This window comes from Microtus pennsylvanicus, chromosome 18 (genome assembly GCF_037038515.1).
Source record: "Microtus pennsylvanicus isolate mMicPen1 chromosome 18, mMicPen1.hap1, whole genome shotgun sequence".
NCBI classification, from domain to species: Eukaryota; Metazoa; Chordata; class Mammalia; order Rodentia; family Cricetidae; genus Microtus; species Microtus pennsylvanicus.
Genome location: NC_134596.1, coordinates 14,849,600 through 14,868,623, shown reverse-complemented (window position 1 = coordinate 14,868,623; position 19,024 = coordinate 14,849,600). Strand labels below are relative to the sequence as shown.

The following is a 19,024-nucleotide window of genomic DNA, read 5'->3' as shown; positions in this document are numbered from 1 at the left end:
CCCATGCCATCCTGGGGACAGAGCACAGTTCCCTTGCCCTTCTTGGCAGGACTGACTACCCTATAATCTCTGGCATATTTTTCCAATGACTGTCCACATTAAACTCATCCTGTTTCCTGGCGTCTTGCCAGAGGACAGTACAATAGTGAGGTATTAAAAGCTGGACCTTGGATGCCAAGACTGTGGATGGCACAGACCAACAGTGGTGCCAGTGGGAGGCTAGGATGAAAGGGAACGGACAGCTTGCTGGCAGATCAGCCCAGCTGCATCCAACCTCAAGGTGCCCAGGACCACTGAGGGCTCCCCAGACTCCCCAGCCGCCTCTGCTAGCTGCCCTTCTTACTGTCATTCTCTCCGAAGCAAATGAAGCTTCTATTTTTGCTGTGCCCGATGCTTTCCAATTCCCAGGCATCCCCTGGAGAGAAGCTGGGATTTCATTTTTTTATTCAGGCAGCTTGGGGACTGATGGGAGGGGTGTGCAGAAGGCTGAAAGCCAAGTACAGCAGCAATGGGCACAGAACTCACTCGGGCTGTGGACAGGGTGGCAATGCCTGTGTAGGGCTCCCACGTGACCTTGCAGGGTAGGGCCAGATAAAGTTCGCCACCATCTGTGTGGTTCAACTGTGCACTCCACAGTTTACCCATTGGAGATCTAACCCAAAGGTAAGTGTTGAGCAGCAGGACCTTGCAGAGGTAGGAGGCCTCTATCCTCATGAATGCGTTAACGTCGATTTCAATGGAGGGGTGTAGCTGTCACAGGAATGGGTTTCTGATGGAAGAGGAGCTTAGCCCTCTTCTCTTCCTCCTCCCTCTCTGTCTTCTCTGCCGTTCCCTTTCATTTTCTGCCATGGGTGATACACTCTTATCAGATGTGAGTGCCTTCTTATTGCCTTTCCCAGACCGCAGGACCTGTAAGCCCCAGCAATCCAGCCTGTGGTATTCTGTTAGATCAGCAACAAAAGGACAAAAAAAAAAGTGCTGCTTCACAGAGACAAATCTCGAAACCTTCAAAGCCCTACTCACAGATGAGGAGACCAGGGCATGTGCCGATTCATTTCCTCGGCCGAGGCGACAGAGGAAGTGTCAAACCTAGTTTTAAATCCTGGCAGGCGGGCCCTGAAATCCACACTCTTAGCCCTGTGCCACTCTGAGAGGAATAAAAGGGAAAAATACATCTGCAATATATGACTCAAACAGTGGCTCAGACTGACCACAAGGAAGGATGAAATGGGGCAAAGAGTAGATAGGTCCAGGATCCCCCAAAAAACAAATAGATACAATTAATTACAAATACATGAACGTAAATCTATGAACAGTGTTCCGTCTCAGTGGCAAGCAGGGAATAAAAATCAAGGCCTCATGCCGTGTCTTGGTTACTTTTCTATTGCTGTACAGACACCACAACCAAGGCAATTCATGGAAGAAAGAATTTATTGGGGCTTAAAGTATCAGAAGGTGAGTCCATGAACATCACGGCGGGGAGCATGGCAGCAGGTGAGAGGTGTGTGCCGGAGCAGCAGCTGAGAGCTTACTTCCTGATCCATAAGTAGGAGATAAAGTTTGTGTGAGACAGAGCCTGCTGTGGGCTTTTGAAACCTATTGCTACACCTTCTCCAACAAGGCCACACCTCCTAATCCTTCCCAAATGTTTCCAGTAACTGGAGACCAAGCATGCCAATCTGTGAGCCTATGAAGGCCATTCTCGTTCAAACCACCACAGGTAGGGAATACATTCAGACTAACAAATACTAAAAACATCTGAAATGCTGAGTGTTGCCAAGGAAAGGGCAAAGAGGAGACACGCACAAACTGTCGGGAAGGCTCCTGGCTACACCCACCCACTCTGGAAAGCAATTTGGCTACTTGTAGTAAAATGTAAGATTCATATCCTCAATCCCACCGCAACGCCTTGTTAAAACACGCCTCACAAGTCTGGCTCACATTCACCAAGATACACACATAAATATCCATGACAGCCTTGTTTGTGACAGCCAGGAACTGGAAAGCAGCTGAGCATCCATCAACGGGAGCCAATAAGCAGCACCAGAAAGCCCTGACGCAGTGAGCCCCAGCTACAAGTCCCGTGGGGGAAACTCCCCAGCACAAGGTTAAGCGAAGAAGGCGGTGACGGCTAAAAACCAAACACTGTGACCTGGTGTCATTAACAAAGTGCTCACATCCAGCATGGAAAATAACAGGAAAAGGCACATTTATGGACACAGTATGCTACAGGAAGGCAACAAGTGGAAGCAGCTGAGAGGGTCCCACACTGCTCCCTGGTGCTTTGACTGTGCTCAGAAAGTTTTTAACAAACCCTTCACAGGTGGCCTCAGTTCCCTTTCCTAGGTGACGTGGACAGAGAAGAAAGCAGCGGTGGCAGTGTCGAGTGAGGCCAGGACACAGGGCAGGATGCTTCCTGCTGACCCAGCCATCCAAGTCCATCCCAACATCTCACCATCAAACTACTGAGGATGTTTCATTGTAGATCTTCACCAAGAACATAGACCAGAATCTTGGACTGGCAAGATGACTTACCAGGTAAAGTCGCCTGCCACCTAGGCCTACAATGTGAGTTCAGTCCCTGAGACCCACAATTTCAGGAGAAAACTGACTCCTAAAAAGTTGTCTTCTGGCCTCCAAACATGTGCTGCAGCATGCACACACGTACACGCATGCACACACACACACACACACACACACACACACACACACACACGGAGCGTGTGCCATTCAGTGCACCATCCAAAATTGATCTTGATGAAAACAGCCGCCTTTCTCACCACCATCTAACAACAGATACAATACAGCATCCTAATAAATTCCAAGCTTGCTTCCCTTTGGGCGGAACACTTAGGACAAAATGACAGAGTATTAATCCACGTTTGTCCTGTTCTCCTTTGACCTTGATCTGTTGGGAAATGACGTTGTGTTTTCTGTTTCTCATCACTAATCGCTCTCCAGCTGGACCAAGGGAGGAGAAGTGAGAAAGGCAAACGTGAAGGAAAGTGTGCCCACCCTCAGTGCATGCTCATATGCCAGCACCTCCGGGGGACAGAGCTTCACTAGGCTGTGACCAGCCTAGTCCCTCCTTCTGCCTCCTCTCCCCTGAAGTGCCTGCTGCCCCAAGCCTCCCAGCCATTGCCATCCCAGACTCAGGCCTCCTGGCTCTTGAAGGGCTGGGATGACAGATGACCTTGCACCACAATGTTTGGGACCCAAGTCACACCATCCCAAAGCAGATTTGTTTCTCCCACAGAAACAGCTGGAGGCAGGGTTACCTATCTCTGCTACCAAGCAATGGCCACTCCTGAGCTCAGGTCTTCATTGGAAACGGGACCCTGGAGTTCCCCTGAGTCCCTCCCTGGCTTTGGGGACAATAACATTCCTTGAGAGAATTCAACTCCCAGAGGCCACCTGGAGGCCTGAGGTTGGTGCCAGCAGGACACTTGGTGTTCTGTGACCGCAGCAGTCAGCACGGAGGAAACGTGTGCCTTGTCCCAGCTTCAATGCCTTAGGACTTGTGTTGAGTCTGGATGGTGGAGCAACAGTCAGGGCAAACAGGGCACCACACGGGAGCCATTAGACTCAAGGGGGAAGAAAGCAAAAGCACGTCCCCACCAACCTAATTTCTCCCCGCATCCAGAAGGTTCTACTTCTTCCCAATAGGTTCATAGCCTAAAGGACCAAGCTTTTGATGCATTTTTTTTGTTTGTTTATTTGCTTGCTTTGTTTTGCAAGGGGGGAGGGTTGTGGGGAGGAGGACATTCCACATGGAAATTACAGCAGGGACCCTGGTCAGGAACAGTCTCGGCCATTAAGTGAGGTAAGAGTCAGGCTTGTGGCTTAAATAGTCGATGGAAAACACAAATCCAAAGCCATCAGAATCATACAAATTGGAGCTACCCCTGCCATGATGCTTGCCACCACCCTCACCCGCACCCGGTCTGGAATCTGTAGTATCAATCACCATGCCTAGGGTACCTGACGACATAGCCTCCCACTTTGTACCTTTGCACCCCACAACAGACAAAGTCATCAGCTGCCTATGCCTCCCACCAAGCAGGAGGGTCTGAGCACTCTCTGGAATACATTGAAAGAGGAATTTAGCAGGGGAGACCAACCTGAGGTGGCCTGGGTTTTCTAGCATAGCTAACCCTTAAGAAACAATCTGCCCCAGGAGTGGGGACCACAAGATGGCCTCAGTGCTTTGGATCAGAAGGTCCAGTGGGTGGATTCTTAAAACCCATCCCACAGGTGCTCCGGACCCCCACATTCCCCAGACATGGGCCTCCCAGTGATCTGTTCCCGGGCCCTAGAACTTGTCTTTCATACATAGGCCGAAGGAGCTCAGTTGCTAGCAGAACTTATGTGTTAGTTAACTTCTGAATCACTGACCAAAAAAAAACCCATATAAATAGTGGTGGTTGACTGGTTCTGTAACTTTAGCCTTGACCCCAAGCTGAACAGCAAGGCTGTAGACACAGGTGAGGTAGGAGGCCATTACCTCATGGCAGACATGAAGAGGAAGAAAAGGATACTTGGGCTGCGGGTACCTCGTCTCCATCTGGTCCACTTTCACCCCAGTGCCTTGATTCAGGAGCGTCTTCCCCATTATTGAGTTCCCTGTGGAAACACCCTCACAGACACACCCAGGGTTTGTGATGCTAATCTCCAGGTACTTCTTAATCCAATCGAGTTGACAATCAAGATTAATCATCATGGGCCAGATGGCCCACCCAGAGATTGACACGGTGATTACCTTGCTCACATCTTGTTCCCTGGAAGTTTCTACATTCCACACAAGCATGGAAGGAAAAGGTCACTTCTAAGTTTGGGTCTTTTTTTTTTTCCAATATGATAAAAGACTCTAGGAAACAGTGCACTAGAAAACTAAAGCCACAGAATACTGCTATGGATGGCCCCAAACCCAAGCTTCATGTTGGGCAGGACGCGGATGGCATATTCATATCACCACTAAAACCAATTACTCAGTTGTTTCTTTTTTTAATTAATTTATTTATTTTATTATGTATACAATTGTCTGTGTGTATGTCTGCAGGCCAGAAGAGGGCACCAGACCTCATTACAGATGGTTGTGGGCCACCATGTGGTTGCCAGGAATTGAACCAGGACCTTTGTAAGAGCAGGCAATGCTCTTAACCACTGAGCCATCTCTCCAGCCCATACTCAGCTGTTTCTAATATGGACTGAAGAACAGCAGCTCTCCTGGAATCCCCCAGGCCTCCAGCACCAGATGAGGAATGCTGGCACATTTAGCTTCAAGAAATTAATAGCTCCTGGGTTCTCAGTCTCTCCAGTGGGATATAACAATTGTTGGACTACCCAGTCCATACTATGTAAACCACACAAATAAATCGTCTTTTAATAGATGTTCATTCTGTTGGTTCTGTTCTTCCAGAAAACCCTATTGGGGGGGGGGGCAATGCACATCTTCCACCAGTGTGGACGGAGTCTCATGTCATATTTCTCATTGTTACAGAGATGACAGCAACCTAGCGTCATTGCCAAGGGTGGCCCACTATCAAATCTCAGTTTGGCTTCTCGAGCAGGCTGACAATGGTTCTGTGGGCAGCCATGGCAGGCTCCTGTGAACTTAGGAAGGATGTGTGCTCTCAGTAATCCCCATCATGAGTTTGTCATGGCTCTGCGGTACCTCCGCATCACTTTCCCCTATCATGACAATCGTTGTTTTTATTTGTGTGTGTCTGTCTACATCAATTCTTTGTCCAATGATTAAGTTTTAATAGGCTATGACGACTTTGAGGGTTTTAGACATTTCTTCTATTGTAATAAAAATATAGACAGCCAGAATATATGTATCAGAACATATGAGAATATATGAACAAACTCTATGATGAAGTTGACACCGTAGAAGAGAGAGCAAAAAAAAACAGGACCATGATCACAAGGTCAAATCTTGCCTGAAATCAACTAGATTTCTCAATTGCAAGAGGAAAAAATAGATTCCTGTCCCTGTGAAATGTGTTTTGTTACTTGCATGAAGGATATTAATGGGTGAGAAAGCATCTCAGAGAGGCAGCATGACCTGGTCACCCAAATCACAGGAGTTCAAGGTAAGTAGGGTCCACAAAGTCCCCACACTCATATTGAAATATCGGGCCACACAATTTAAAACAAACATAAAATCCTTTATTACCTCGGTCCACTTTTCCAGTCTTACATACTGGAAATTATCAGAAATTAAACTCAGTCAGAGTTCTTATACTGCCCTGAGCCTAATGGTCAACAGCGAATCTACTAAATACTTTGGCTACATGGAACGGCTCTCATCTCTAAAAGACAGTTTTGATCCTCTCTCACCCTCTTGAGCTCAGGGGAAATCTTAAGGCAGCCTTCGGAAATAAATTTTCTTTTAATCAGCAGCACAAATAAACACTGTTCTGTGGGTCAGCTGGCTCTGGCGGTGTGGGCCTGATTCCTCACCCTAGCTCCGTTCAACAACTGATGCAAAGACCAAAAGAACAATCAAAAACCTCATCTCTGACCTCCTCTGTCCATCTCCCTTGGGGCCCAAGCACCTGAGGTCCCAGAAGCCGATGAGTTGCTTATAGTCACAGGTCAGGTCAAACTGACAATGTCAGAAGGCTCCAGAGAGATGTCCTCACTCAGCCTCCCAGCCATGAGGCCACAGGTGCCCCCACAACCATCTGTTAATAACACAGGCATGTGGCCATTGGTGTATTCAGAGAAAGACTCTAGAGGGACGGGGAAATACATATGAGACTCCGCCAAGTATGGACAACTGCACCAGATACAGCAACATGCTGCCACAGACAGGGAGGGTTTGAAATAGGAGCTGGATCCTATGCTATTCCCCGCCCCAAAGAAGTTACACTATCTTGAAACTGGCTGCAGTGCTGTAAACCTAGAGGGACCATCAGTCCCCGACTCTGGTGGGCAGTGGGTGCCTTAGATGGACAAATCAAATGACATAGCCTTGTGGAGCAGTGGTGGCGCACGCCTTTAATCCGAGCATTTGGGAGGCAGAGGTAGGTGGATCGCTGTGAGGTCAAGGCCAGCCTGGTTTACAAGAGCTAGTTCCAGGACAAACTCCAAAGCTACAGAGAAACCCTGTCTCGCAAAAAAAAAAATCCCTATACCTGAAATCACAAAGTCCCAAAGGAGACGAAACTACCTTCTCCCAGTGTGACAAGAGTGACAAGAGCCTTGGGGAGCCACCAACTCTAATGAAGAGGAGTGGGGACAGCAGAACAACCGGGGGAGACCTAGGAGGCAGGGCAGCTGGGACCACAGCATCACCGGAGAGCAAAGGCTATAGAGAAGGCTAGGCAGCAGGAGCGGTACCAGAGGTCCAGCCTGCAGGGGGTCCTGGGTAGGATAGCAGGGTGGGGGATGGGGGGAGGGCCAAAGTATACCCTAGAAACTGCTTAGAACCTGGCTAGCCTTAAGTACCCTTGGAAGATGGTAGTGGCAGTGAGACTCGGGCTATGCTGACACCACAGAGAGCCCAGGGCCTCAGACCCTGGGTGTTTTAAAATCTCTGCATCCCGGAGCTGCTGTACAGAGGCCATTGTACTAATCAAATGCTTTCAGGACCATTAAGCAACTCAGGCTGCTCAAGATCCTTAATGGGTTTGGAAAAATACAGCCCAGCTCCTGCCGCTAATAAAGTCCCTTCATCTGTCTGCTGAACTGCAAGCTATGCAGAAGGAAGCCCACAACCCACCTGCAGCCCCGAGGGAGCACCGCACGACTGCTCCCTTCTGCAGGCTGCAGCTGCTGGCCCACCACAGAAGGACATGCACCCTGCCCCAGTACTCACGTAGGCATCCTCACAGCTGGGTCTGCTGCAGCTCACAAGCTACCGACAACTTCTGTAAAGAAGATGGGGAGATGAACCTCCTTCACGGTTCCCTTGGGTGCCCTCCAAAGAAGCTACAGGCCTGACAGCTGGACACCAGGGAACTCTTTGTTCTTCCTTCTGCCTTTTCATAAGAGCAGCCCGAGGGCAGCCAGCAGCAGTACAGATACCTCCGGACTTCATGCTCCCAGCTCGGGCCAGCATCCCCTCCCCTACCTCCAGAACACTTGAAGCACAGCAAGTCTGTATTGCGGACACTCAGCCACCTGAGCAAAGATGGCAGGCAGCATTCTACTTCGGTGAACTACTGGGCACTGCTTCAGTCTCCCATGATGTCACACATCTAGGGTAAGCAGCTGTATGATAGGAACTGATGAACAGTGGTGGGGAGGTGGATATCAAAGCCATCCTTTGATAAGTGACAGTGGCTTTCCTCTTGAATGAGATCGAAGTGGGAACAGAGGTAGAGAGACAGAGGCTAACCCACCTGACCCTTAACCACTTATCGAGTAAGCCATTGCCATATCCAGGGGAGATAGACAACTTTTTTTTCCCCTGAGTGTTGGCTTTGGACAGTATCTTAGTGAAGCACAATTAATAAATCTCAGAGATGGAAACTGGTATTCAACCTGAAGGTCAGAAAAGCAAAACAGCCAACCACTGGCTCTTACCCCTACCTCAGTCCAAAATGGCCATCCTGCCTTCAAGAATCTCAGAATGAGACTGAGACTGAGAGCCGTCTCCTCCCGTCTTATAATCTTCTCTAGTTCTGGGATTAAGGGCATGCATCATTACCGCCTGGTTTCTATGGCAAGCTAGCGTGGCTACTGAGATTAAACGTGTGTGTCATTGCTATCTGGTCTGTAAGGCTGACCAGTGCAGCTGTTTTACTTGTCTGATCCTCAGGCAAGATGGATTTATTAAAATACAAATGAAATGCCACTACATCTTAGGTCCCATCCACAGAGTTATACACACACAGTCCCCCTAAGTAAAAGAGCTGAGGTTTGACTCTGGTGCACCTGAATCCATGGCTCCAGCTTAGTCTCACTGCCAACAGGCAGAAGATGTGTGTGTTGTGGGAGGGGGGGTTGTGAGTGAGTACAACTGCCCTTCACCAACTCCTTTTTGATAGTCTATTGGTAAGGCCCTCACTTTGTGCACTGTTCGGTGTTTCTAAGCTGGGAAAAGTGAAAGTTTGTATTCTGGGCATGCTTGAGGCTGTAGCAGGCACACATTGCAAAGTGGGCAAAACATTGTATGCTGGGTATATATGAGGTTATAGCATGCACATTGAAGACTGTGCAAAAAGGTTGTATGCTGGCATGCATGAGGCTGTGGTAGGTACACAATGGAGACCATGCAAAGATTGTTTGCTGGGTATGCATGAAGTTGTAGCAGGCATGCATCGGAGACCATGCAAAAGGTTGTTTGCTGGGCATGCATAAGGCTGTAGCAGACACACATTGAAGGCTGTGCCTCATTCCACTGAGATCCCAGGTTCAGACGCTGGAGAGAAATGAGCAGCTGGAGGAATTCATTATCCCATTCTGAAGAGACCTTTATTCAGTACATTATACCCACTTTCAATGTAGTGGAAGCCGGCCCTTGAACTCGTGGGCTCAAGTGACATTCCTGCTCCAGTTTCTTAAGTGGCTAGAAGTTGCTCGTGACATGTATCTGGCCTACCAGGGAGACTCAAGATATCCACCAAGGAACAGATCCTCTCAGTCACATACTAACAGCTTCCCAGAATGGAAGAGGGCAAGGTACTGAATATGGTGGGCCTCCTGTGTGCACCAGAGAAAAGCCAATGAGGATGATAAGAGAGGACAGGCCACGCTCATGTAGAAATACAGGCGTCCAAAGCCTAAAGCGAAAAAAACACATGAGCCTTGCAACTCATAGGAAACACAATGGATATGGTTCAGTGGATGAATGTTACAAAAGCTATTAATGCCATGAAATAATTTGTTAGGGGAAATGATGGACTCAGCTGCTACAGAAATCGTTTCATAAAACTGAAACATATGATGCATTCATAATTAAAGAGGGGAGAGTAAACCCTCACAAATTAGGACCGTGTTGTGATTTGCATATAAAATGTCATGTGCTGAAGAACTGATGTCCAGCCAGTGGCACTATCGATCGGAAGAAATTAATTTCAGCCCTGGTTAATCCATCCAAGAGTTCACAGCTGAATGAATGGGGGACTAGGAGGTGGGACTGGGGGTGCACCTTTGGAGAGTGATTTAATCCTGTCCTTTTCTGTCTCCCTTTGTTTCCTGGCCACCATCTGCTCCCTACCTTATCTGGGCCTTGTGTGAGCTCAAGGCAATGGAGTCAGCCAGCCTTGGATTGATCTTTGGGAAACTGTGGCCCCCAAATAAATATTTCTTCTCTTTCAGTTGTTTGACTCAGTCACTTTGTCATAGGATTGGAAAGCCGACACAATTGGACAAAGAATCTCTTAAAGCAACAGCAACGTCTGAGTGTGTGTGTGTGCATGTCTGTTGGGAGGCGGGACTGGGCGGTGCTCACGAATTGGACTAGATCAGCTGGCCAGCAAGCCTCAGAGATGGTCCTTTTCCATCTCCCAAGTGCTGGGAGCATAGGTGTGTGCTGCCTCGCTCAGCATCTTTACTCAAGCCCTCACGCTATCAGGGCAAGCTCTTTACCAATGTCTCCCTCCCAGCAGTCCTCAGAAGAGCGACTATCTACAGTCATGGTATACGCCAAGCTCAACCCTTCCAGGGGACTACACAAGCCCAGCAACACTATGTTGTCTGTCCCCTCATCCCTAACCCAAGAGAGAAAGAAGCAGGAGTTATTAAAAGGACAAGGGTTGCCGTGGGTAGACCTGCCCAGCTGCCATTGTTTGCAGGAGACATGCGATATAGTAGATTCCACAAGCTACCTGGCAAGATTGCATGTCAGAACATGAAGACCCAAGCTCAACGAAATCAGAAAAGGTCACTTCCAGGCAGATGTCACTTGTTTAGAAGAAAATAATAGATTCCTAGGAACTGATCTGATGCAAGCATGCAAGAGCTTTATAGGAAATGGGACGCATAAAGAAGCCCCATCCTGAGTGAGGTAAGCCAGACCCAAAAAGAGGAACATGTACTCACTCATAATTGGTTTCTAGCCATAAATAAAGGACATTGAGCCTATAATTCATGATCTTAGAGAAGCTAAATAAGAAGGTGAACCCAAAGAAAAACATATAGGCATCCTCCTGGATATTAACCTTCATCAGGTGATGAAAGGAGACAGAGACAGAGACCCACATTGGAGCACTGGACTGAAATCCCAAGGTCCAAATCAGGAGCAGAAGGAGAGAGAGCACGAGCAAGGAACTCAGGACTGCTAGAGATGCACCCACACACTGAGACAATGGGGATGTTCTATCGGGAACTCACCAAGGCCAGCTGGCCCGGATCTGAAAAAGCATGGGATAAAACCGGACTTGCTGAACATAGTGGACAATGAGGACTACTGAGAACTCAAGAATAATGGCAATGGGTTTTTGATCCTACTGCACGTACTGGCTTTGGGGGAGCCTAGGCAGTTTGGATGCTCACCTTACTAGACCTGGATGGAGGTGGGTGGTCCTTGGACTTCCCACAGGGCAGGGAACCCTGATTGCTCTTTGGGCTGACAAGGGAGGGGGACTTAAATTGGGGGAGGGGGAGGGAAATGGGAGGCAGTGGCGGGGAGGAGGCAGAAATCTTTAATAAATAAATAAATAAAATGATTCAAAGACCTTAAAAAAATAAAGTAAGACCCTGAGCGCCACAGGCATGCATGGATCTATCGTGTTGCAGCCTATTGGCAGGAGCAGGTGCTAGCTGCACAGCTCTCCATAAGCTCACCAAGAGGGGCATTATCAAGGCTGAAGATGTGGCAGTCCGAGCAGTAAAATGGTACCTACATTTTAATGCCCATTTCCATAAGAGATGGGTATATTTTCCTATACTCATTTGCATTTATTTCTCTGTAAATTACTTGCTGGGATCTCTTGTCCACTTCCTTTTGGGATTCCCCACCCCTGGATTTACTAGCTGTGCTTTGGAGGCCTCCCCACACTGACGTCATCTGTCTTCTCTGCCTTTGGATATAACCAGCAAATCTTTCCTAGGGGTTTATCAGCTGGGCTTTCCTTCGACTTGAGGCGTTTGTTCTCCATTTCCCCTGAAGCAGCTGCACTGACCCATCTTCTTGCCTTGCTTTTGGATTCTGGATCATGATTCTGCCTGTCAGAGAAGTGCGAGGTTCCCTAAGCTTTCCTCTGGTTCTCATGGTGACCACCCGTCTGGGACCACTGGAACATACGCTGGTGTAAGATGATGGACGTCGATTAAATTTTATCTCTCTCCAAATCCACTTGTAAAACAGTCTCTCTATTGACTGTGCAGAAATTTCACATCATCTGGTAGGGAGCTTTCTTTCAGTGCATAATCTTGAAGTTTCTTTATTTCTCTATGCTCTGAAACGTTCTAAGCAGCAATGACATTATCTGGATTATGCAGACAGAAACTTGGGTTTGGTTAGGTTTGTTTTCTTCCAAAGGAAGATTGGTTCATTTACACCGTGTCTGCTGAGGTCAGTCTGGGTCGATTGTCTTTTCCTAGCACAAGTGTCTGTTCTCTCCAAGGCCCTCACAGCTGCTCCCACGCACAGCACTAAGTCTCTTCCCATGGTTTTGTTAATGTGCTGCTGGCGTTGGATGTTTGCATTTTTACTCCCCCCGACGTCAAACAGAGCGCTGTTCACTTGACCTCCAATGATAATCAGTACTTGGTATTTACTGGTTCCATCTTCTTCTTCTCTCGTCCATGACTTCCCAGCCTTTCCCACATCTCAGCTTCAGTTGACTCTGCTCTTTTTCTCTAACCCTGGGAATTAGATGTTTAAAGCGCCCATTTGTTAACACTATTACTGAGATCATAACTACAACTTTATTCAGATCCTCATACATTGATACATCTTCATTATCATCATATTCTGGAAATTATGGAAATTGGTTATTTTTCTCACCCAGGAACATATTGAAGAGAATTTAATCTTGTTTTTTTTTCCCACACTGTAGGCCATTTTTGCTTTTTTTTACCAAATGATTAATTTTTCCTTTTATTGCATTGTGACTGTAGAATATTGTCTATATCATTTCCATGATAAGGACCTTATTGAGGTTTCCTTTGTAATCTAATATATGTCAGATTTCATAAGTGTCTAATGCAACCTTGAAATACGGTTGTATTCTCTATTAACATGGTACAAAGTCTGGTATGTTTGAGACGTATTTCTTTGTCCCCTTACGCGTCTCAGAGTGGCTGTCACATTGTCCTGGAACTAGTTACATGCTTGGGCCTCCCTCTCTGGACTGTGGTTTCCATTTGTGGAGGTGCTGACCATGTGATACGTAGCACACTCAACCACAGCTAACCATGCTTTATTTGCAAATTGAACACATTGAGCTGTTACCCAACATTTGCTATTTAATCTGGCACCTCTGGCCTGGGTCTGCTTGGGTGTTGCTGTTGCAAAGGCTACGGTCACTCTTGCCCTTTCTGCATCACTCCAATGTAGATAGGATTCCTTCTTCGTGGAGGGTGGATGGACTGGATGAACAACTAAGTCTTGGCTTGATCGACGAGTTAAATTTGCTTAGATTTATTGATTTGAGACCAACAATGTTGCTCATTTCGGAGAGTGCTGGCCTTGTACACAAAAGACCCCAGGTTCAATTCCCAGTACTGTATAAAACAGGTAGACTCCAGCACTCTAGTGGTGGAAGCAGGAAGATCAGGAGTTCAAGGCCATCCTAGGATTTAGCTAGCTTCGGCTACAGGAGACTGTCTTAAATGTATTGATGCAATAGCTTGGTTTGGTTTCATCTCTGTTGTGCTGTTTCTTGTGTGTGTGAGCACGCGCATGTATACATGCCTAGCTGTATCTTAGTAACTTTTTGATTGCTGTGAAGAGACACTGTGACCACGGTAACTTAGTAAAGAAAGTATTTAATTGGGGGCTTGCTTAAAGCTTCAGACGGTGAGTCTATGACCCTCATGGTGGGAAATGTAGCAACAGGCAGGCAGGAATGGTGTGTTAGCACAGTAGCTGAGACCTTACGTCTTGGCCACAGGTAGGAGGCAGAGAAAGAGCCTGAGCCTGGCATGGGCTTTTGAAACCTCAAAGTCCCATCCCCAGAGACACACCTCCTCCAACAAGGCCAAGGCCATAGATGCTAATCCTTCCTAAACAGTTCCACCAACTAGGAACTAAGCATTCAAATATGCGAGCCAATGGGAACCATTCTTATTCAAACCACCACATGGTGCATGCAGGCATACACTAAGGGACACCAGAATGACAACATCAACATCAGATGTCAATCCTCATTCTGGTTTTTGTTTTGTTTTGGAGACAGGTTCTCTCAGTCAATCTGGAGCCCACTGGTAAGAGAGCTCCAAGGATGCTCCTGTCTGGACACACCCCAGTGCTAGAGTTGCAGGCATAGTCTGCCAGGCCCCTACACACTGGAACACCAACTCAAGTCTATGCTTGCACAGCAAGCACTTTCCTCTTGAAACTGTCTCCCCAGCCTTTATTTGTGCTATTTCTACAGTGTACGTTATGGTGTGGTCTGCGTGTGCATGCATGTGTATGTGTATTCCTTTAATAGCTATTTTTACTACTTTGTTAATTTGTTAGTTTACACATACTGGGTTTTATCTTAACCTTTCGTGCACTTTATCATTGGACTTTGCTTACCTTATTTACTGCCCTCTCTACCCCTCTTCCTATATCTTCAGTTCATCATTCGGTTCTGTGAATGTTTCAGGGGGCTTGTGGTTTTGTTTCCGTGGTCGTATTTTCACCAATAAGGTCTTCTGGATCTGTCAGCTATTGGGGTCACACCAGCTTCAGGACACTTAGTAAGCCAATTCTAGTTCCTTCCTTCATCACTGACCACTTTTATTTCCATTTTTTATAAAACATGCCGTATATATATATATACATATATATATTCTGCCACATTGATCTCTGTCTTTGTCTTGGTCTTTAAAAAATAAATATCTAACAGGACTTTTGCAAAAAAGTATCTCCACCATCTTGTCCTGTCCCCAGCTATGCGGCACATGTACTTATCTGTCACCTTTGTCTTCCGTGAAACAAAAATATTTTCAGTCATTATCACACAATAACCAGCAAGGGTAAGTATTCCCTTGACAGATCTGCAATTATTAAAACAATAAACAAATTTTAAAGATGTATTTTAGTCCAAGATATAATTTGCATATTGCAAGACATTTCCTGTGTCACGTTCAAGCGGCAGTTGTCAACAGGAAGGTCATGGCTTGTCACTTGTTCACCGTTGGATTGTTTATACCCTCAACATGTCTACAGCAGCGCTGATGAAACCTGGACTCTGGGCCCAGGACAATAGCTCAGCAGGCAAAGATGCCTGCTGCCAAAACTGACAACCCAAGTTCAGTCCCCAAGCCCCACATGGTAGAAGAGATGGGACTTCCATCTGACAGCCACGTGCACACTCCGGCACACATGGCCCCACATACATACACAAATAAGTATGTTATTAGAAACAAGATTAAAAACACAAAAATAAAATTTGTCCCATTACCTCCACACATGCCCTGTGCCACTGTACCCAGAAATGCTCTCTCCTGGTTTTGTTGTTGTTTCTTGCTTGTTTGAGACGGAGTCTCTTGTAGCCCAGGCTAGCCTCAAACTTGCTACGTAACAGAGTATGAACTTAACTTCTGACCCTTTGAGCTGTGAGTCGTGGTGGTTTTCTGTGCCTATCCTTGCTTCTTGATTGTGCTCCATCTGTGTGTCTTGGCTTCTGCCCATGGCCTGTCGGAGAGCTGTGGGGCAAGGTGCTTGCTGTGCTCACTGTGGTGTGCTAGGACCAGCACCTCAGGGGACCAGTGAGAGCAGAGGGAGGGAGGGATATGCTCCCGTGAGGACTGCTCAGTCACACCTCCTCCGTGCCCTGAAGTACAGTGTGTTCTGTGAGCAGCCATCTCTATGCTCTGTGCAGATTCTCACTCTTGCTGGCTAAGGTCTTGTCAGGCAATGTTCCCGCCTTGGGCTGTTCCTTCCTTCCACGCCCTTGCACCCCACTCTTAGAAGACAGTAGTTGATCTCAAGCTTCCTTTGCTTCTCCCTCAACAGCCAGCACTGTGGGTCACTACCTAGGAGCTACACTCACCTTTTCCTTCCTTGGGGGAATTGAATTCCATGACTGTCAGCCCTGTTCTGGCCCTATCAGGCTCCTTCTGCTGTGACTCTGGGGGTGGCCTGTGCTCTAACTCCCGATTCTACAGTCACAGAGCCTCTTCTTCCCCTAGGAGAGCAAAGTCTGTTGTACTGATGGCCTCTGCTGTGTTGGGATCGTGCATGGACGGCCACCAACACTCCTGCTGCACCTCTGGTTTCCAGGGAGCACAGGCAGACTTCCCTTTATAACAGCCATTATTGCACAGGGATCTCCCAGATCCAGTTGTCACTTCTTTAAAACACCCAAGTAGACTCACAAAAGAAATCTTCACTAAAGATGCACCCATTTCAAATATATCAGGGAAAACGCTAGATTTTTATAAATGATAAGCCCTGGGATAATTCATATGAAAAACAGGAGCAGTGATTGTAATACTGAGCTGGAAGTGTCACCCCAGTCCCTGGCCTGGGAATTGCCCTGGTCTGGACTCCAATTCCCAGCCTGCCAAGCGCTTGGACTCCAACTCCCACCCTGCCAAGCACTGACCCTTCCCTGGGGAGAGTCAGGACCACTTTTACAGAGTATTTAGGCTCACACCAGAAAAAGGAACACGTAGTCTTTTGGGGTTTGAGTGGGCTCCTCTCCCTGCCACGCTGTCCCCGCCCACCTGGAAATGTGGCATTTATTAAACGTGGGCATTTTTGATTCGGACTAATCTGGTTTGGTTGGAGTTCTTTGCGCCGGTGGAGAGGTTCTTTTTAAGAATTATTTTTAACAGATGGAGGTCCCACCCAAGAAACCCATTAGAAGCGCATGCCTGTGTGACTCAAGTCTGTCACAGAACACCCTCTGAGACAACTCTTGCATCGAAAACAGGGCTGTGAAAATTGAATGGCAGGTGTCTCTGGCCAATCAAAATTTACCTCAGCTAAGCCTGGCTCAGCAAAGGCCAAAAAGCGAATGGGTCAGCCCAAAACCCTATCAGCCATGCACCTTAAAAGAGGAACTCACCTGAAGCCAACCTTGCCTGGCAGAGAGGGCACACGGGAAGGGCATTTTCCAGCATGGCCCTGGGCCCACGAGAAAAAACAGACCCTCTCAGTGGGGGACCTCCATCTGTTAAAAATAATCCTTAAAAAAAAAGAGTCTCTCCGCCAGGCGCAAAGAACTCCAATCAAACCAGATTAGGCAGAATCAAAAATGCCCACATTTAATAAATGCCACATTCCCAGGTGGACAGGGACAGCATGGTGGGGAGAGGAGCCCACTCAAACCCCAAAGACCATGTGTTCCTTTTTCCTGTGTGAGCCTAAATACTCTGTGGGAGTGGTCCTGACCCAACCGGGGAGAGGTCAGCGCTTGGCAGGCTGGGAATTGGAGTCCAGACCAGGGCAATTCCCAGGCCAGGGGCTGGGGTGACACTTCCAACTCAAGTGATTACATAGGGCAGGCGCAGTGGGCACTGAGCATGCGGCTCGGTGGCTGAAAGAGCCTGAGGTGTGCCCTGAGGGAGTCTCGGAGACCAGGAGATGTCCACTGACCACACTCGTGAGGGCTGTGAGTGCTAGCTGTGTGCATGAGATCTGACCCAGGAGGCAGAGCCCTGAAACTGGGCTTCCTACACCAGCTTCTATTCCGCTTCACTTACCTAGTCCTCTCCCAGGGCTGCTACCCACCCAGCATCAAGAATCCACATGTCCTCAGCCTCCCTTATATGGGGAAATTCTCTGGTTCTAATGACTGTTGGTGATAAGACACCAAGTTGAATATCAAGGGCATCTTAGAGTAAGAAGATGCAGAGAGAATTAACTGCACAGGAAGCATAAGCAGTAGCTCTGAAACGGTCCTCTAATAATCCCTGCTCAGAACAGTCATTCTAGATGTAGAAGTTCACTGAGAGATAGAGAGTGGACTAGGCAGGCATTTGAGTGGCTTCTTTGCATCATCTATGTATGTAATTTTTTTATTTGTGAGTTAATTAGAATAAAGTGATTTTATTATAAGTAATAATAATGAAGATAATGATGATGAGGGGACTCAGAGTGAAGCTAATGTGTAGAGTCATAACTTAACAAATACAAGACTCTGTGACCAATCCAAGCAAACACAAACACACACACACACGCTCACACGTGCACACACACAGAGTAGGAATACAAAGAAGAAATTATCATTTTAATAACAGTAATTATGCAACAGACTTATGCATTTAACATATTATGTGGTTAAGACAGCATAATTATATAAATAAGTTTATGTTAAATAAATTGTTACGTAAAACCTAGAGTGATAAATAATAAAGTAAAAATCACGGGATGTAAGGTCATGTGCATCTGTGTGTGCTGACAAAGCTGCCACCCCGTTGCATGCCACTTGACCAACAAGCATGGCATTATTTGGGGTTTACAGAGCAATGAGAAGGGTTGAATATTATTCTGACATTTAAAGGGGACCCCAGAATAGACAAGAGGCAAACCCTCTGGAAATCATACAGGCAACAGAAAGCTTAACGTAGGCATGTCAGGAACTAGGCAGATGGTCAGGGAGCCCCACTTATCGCCTCCTGGAGAAGAGCTGGCTGGCATTTCTGTGGCAGACAGCACACCTCAGTCTATGTGAGGAAGTGCTACACTGGCTCTGACTGTGGCTTCCATACCCACCATGGAACATTCTGGAAAACACATCTAAGTCCATCCCTTGACTCCACAGGGAGCTTTGTAACATTTTGGTCCCTCTATCCTTTACTCTAAGTAGTCTCCTGGTCAGACCAAGGAAGTCTCTCTCTCTCTCTCTGTCTCTCTCTCTCTGTCTCTCTGTCTCTCTCTCTCTGTCTCTCTCCGTCTCTCTCTCTCTCTCTCTCTCTCTCTCTCTCTCTCTCTCTCTCTCTCTCTCTCTGTCTGTCTCTCTCTCTC

General features: G+C 47.2%; 1 protein-coding gene across 5 annotated transcripts in view; it reads right to left on the bottom strand.

Moving 5' to 3' along the window:
- Positions 1–19,024, bottom strand: part of Apba2 (amyloid beta precursor protein binding family A member 2) — a 205,001-nt gene that overhangs the window by 106,837 nt on the left and 79,140 nt on the right. The gene's annotated exons all lie outside the window — the stretch shown is intronic.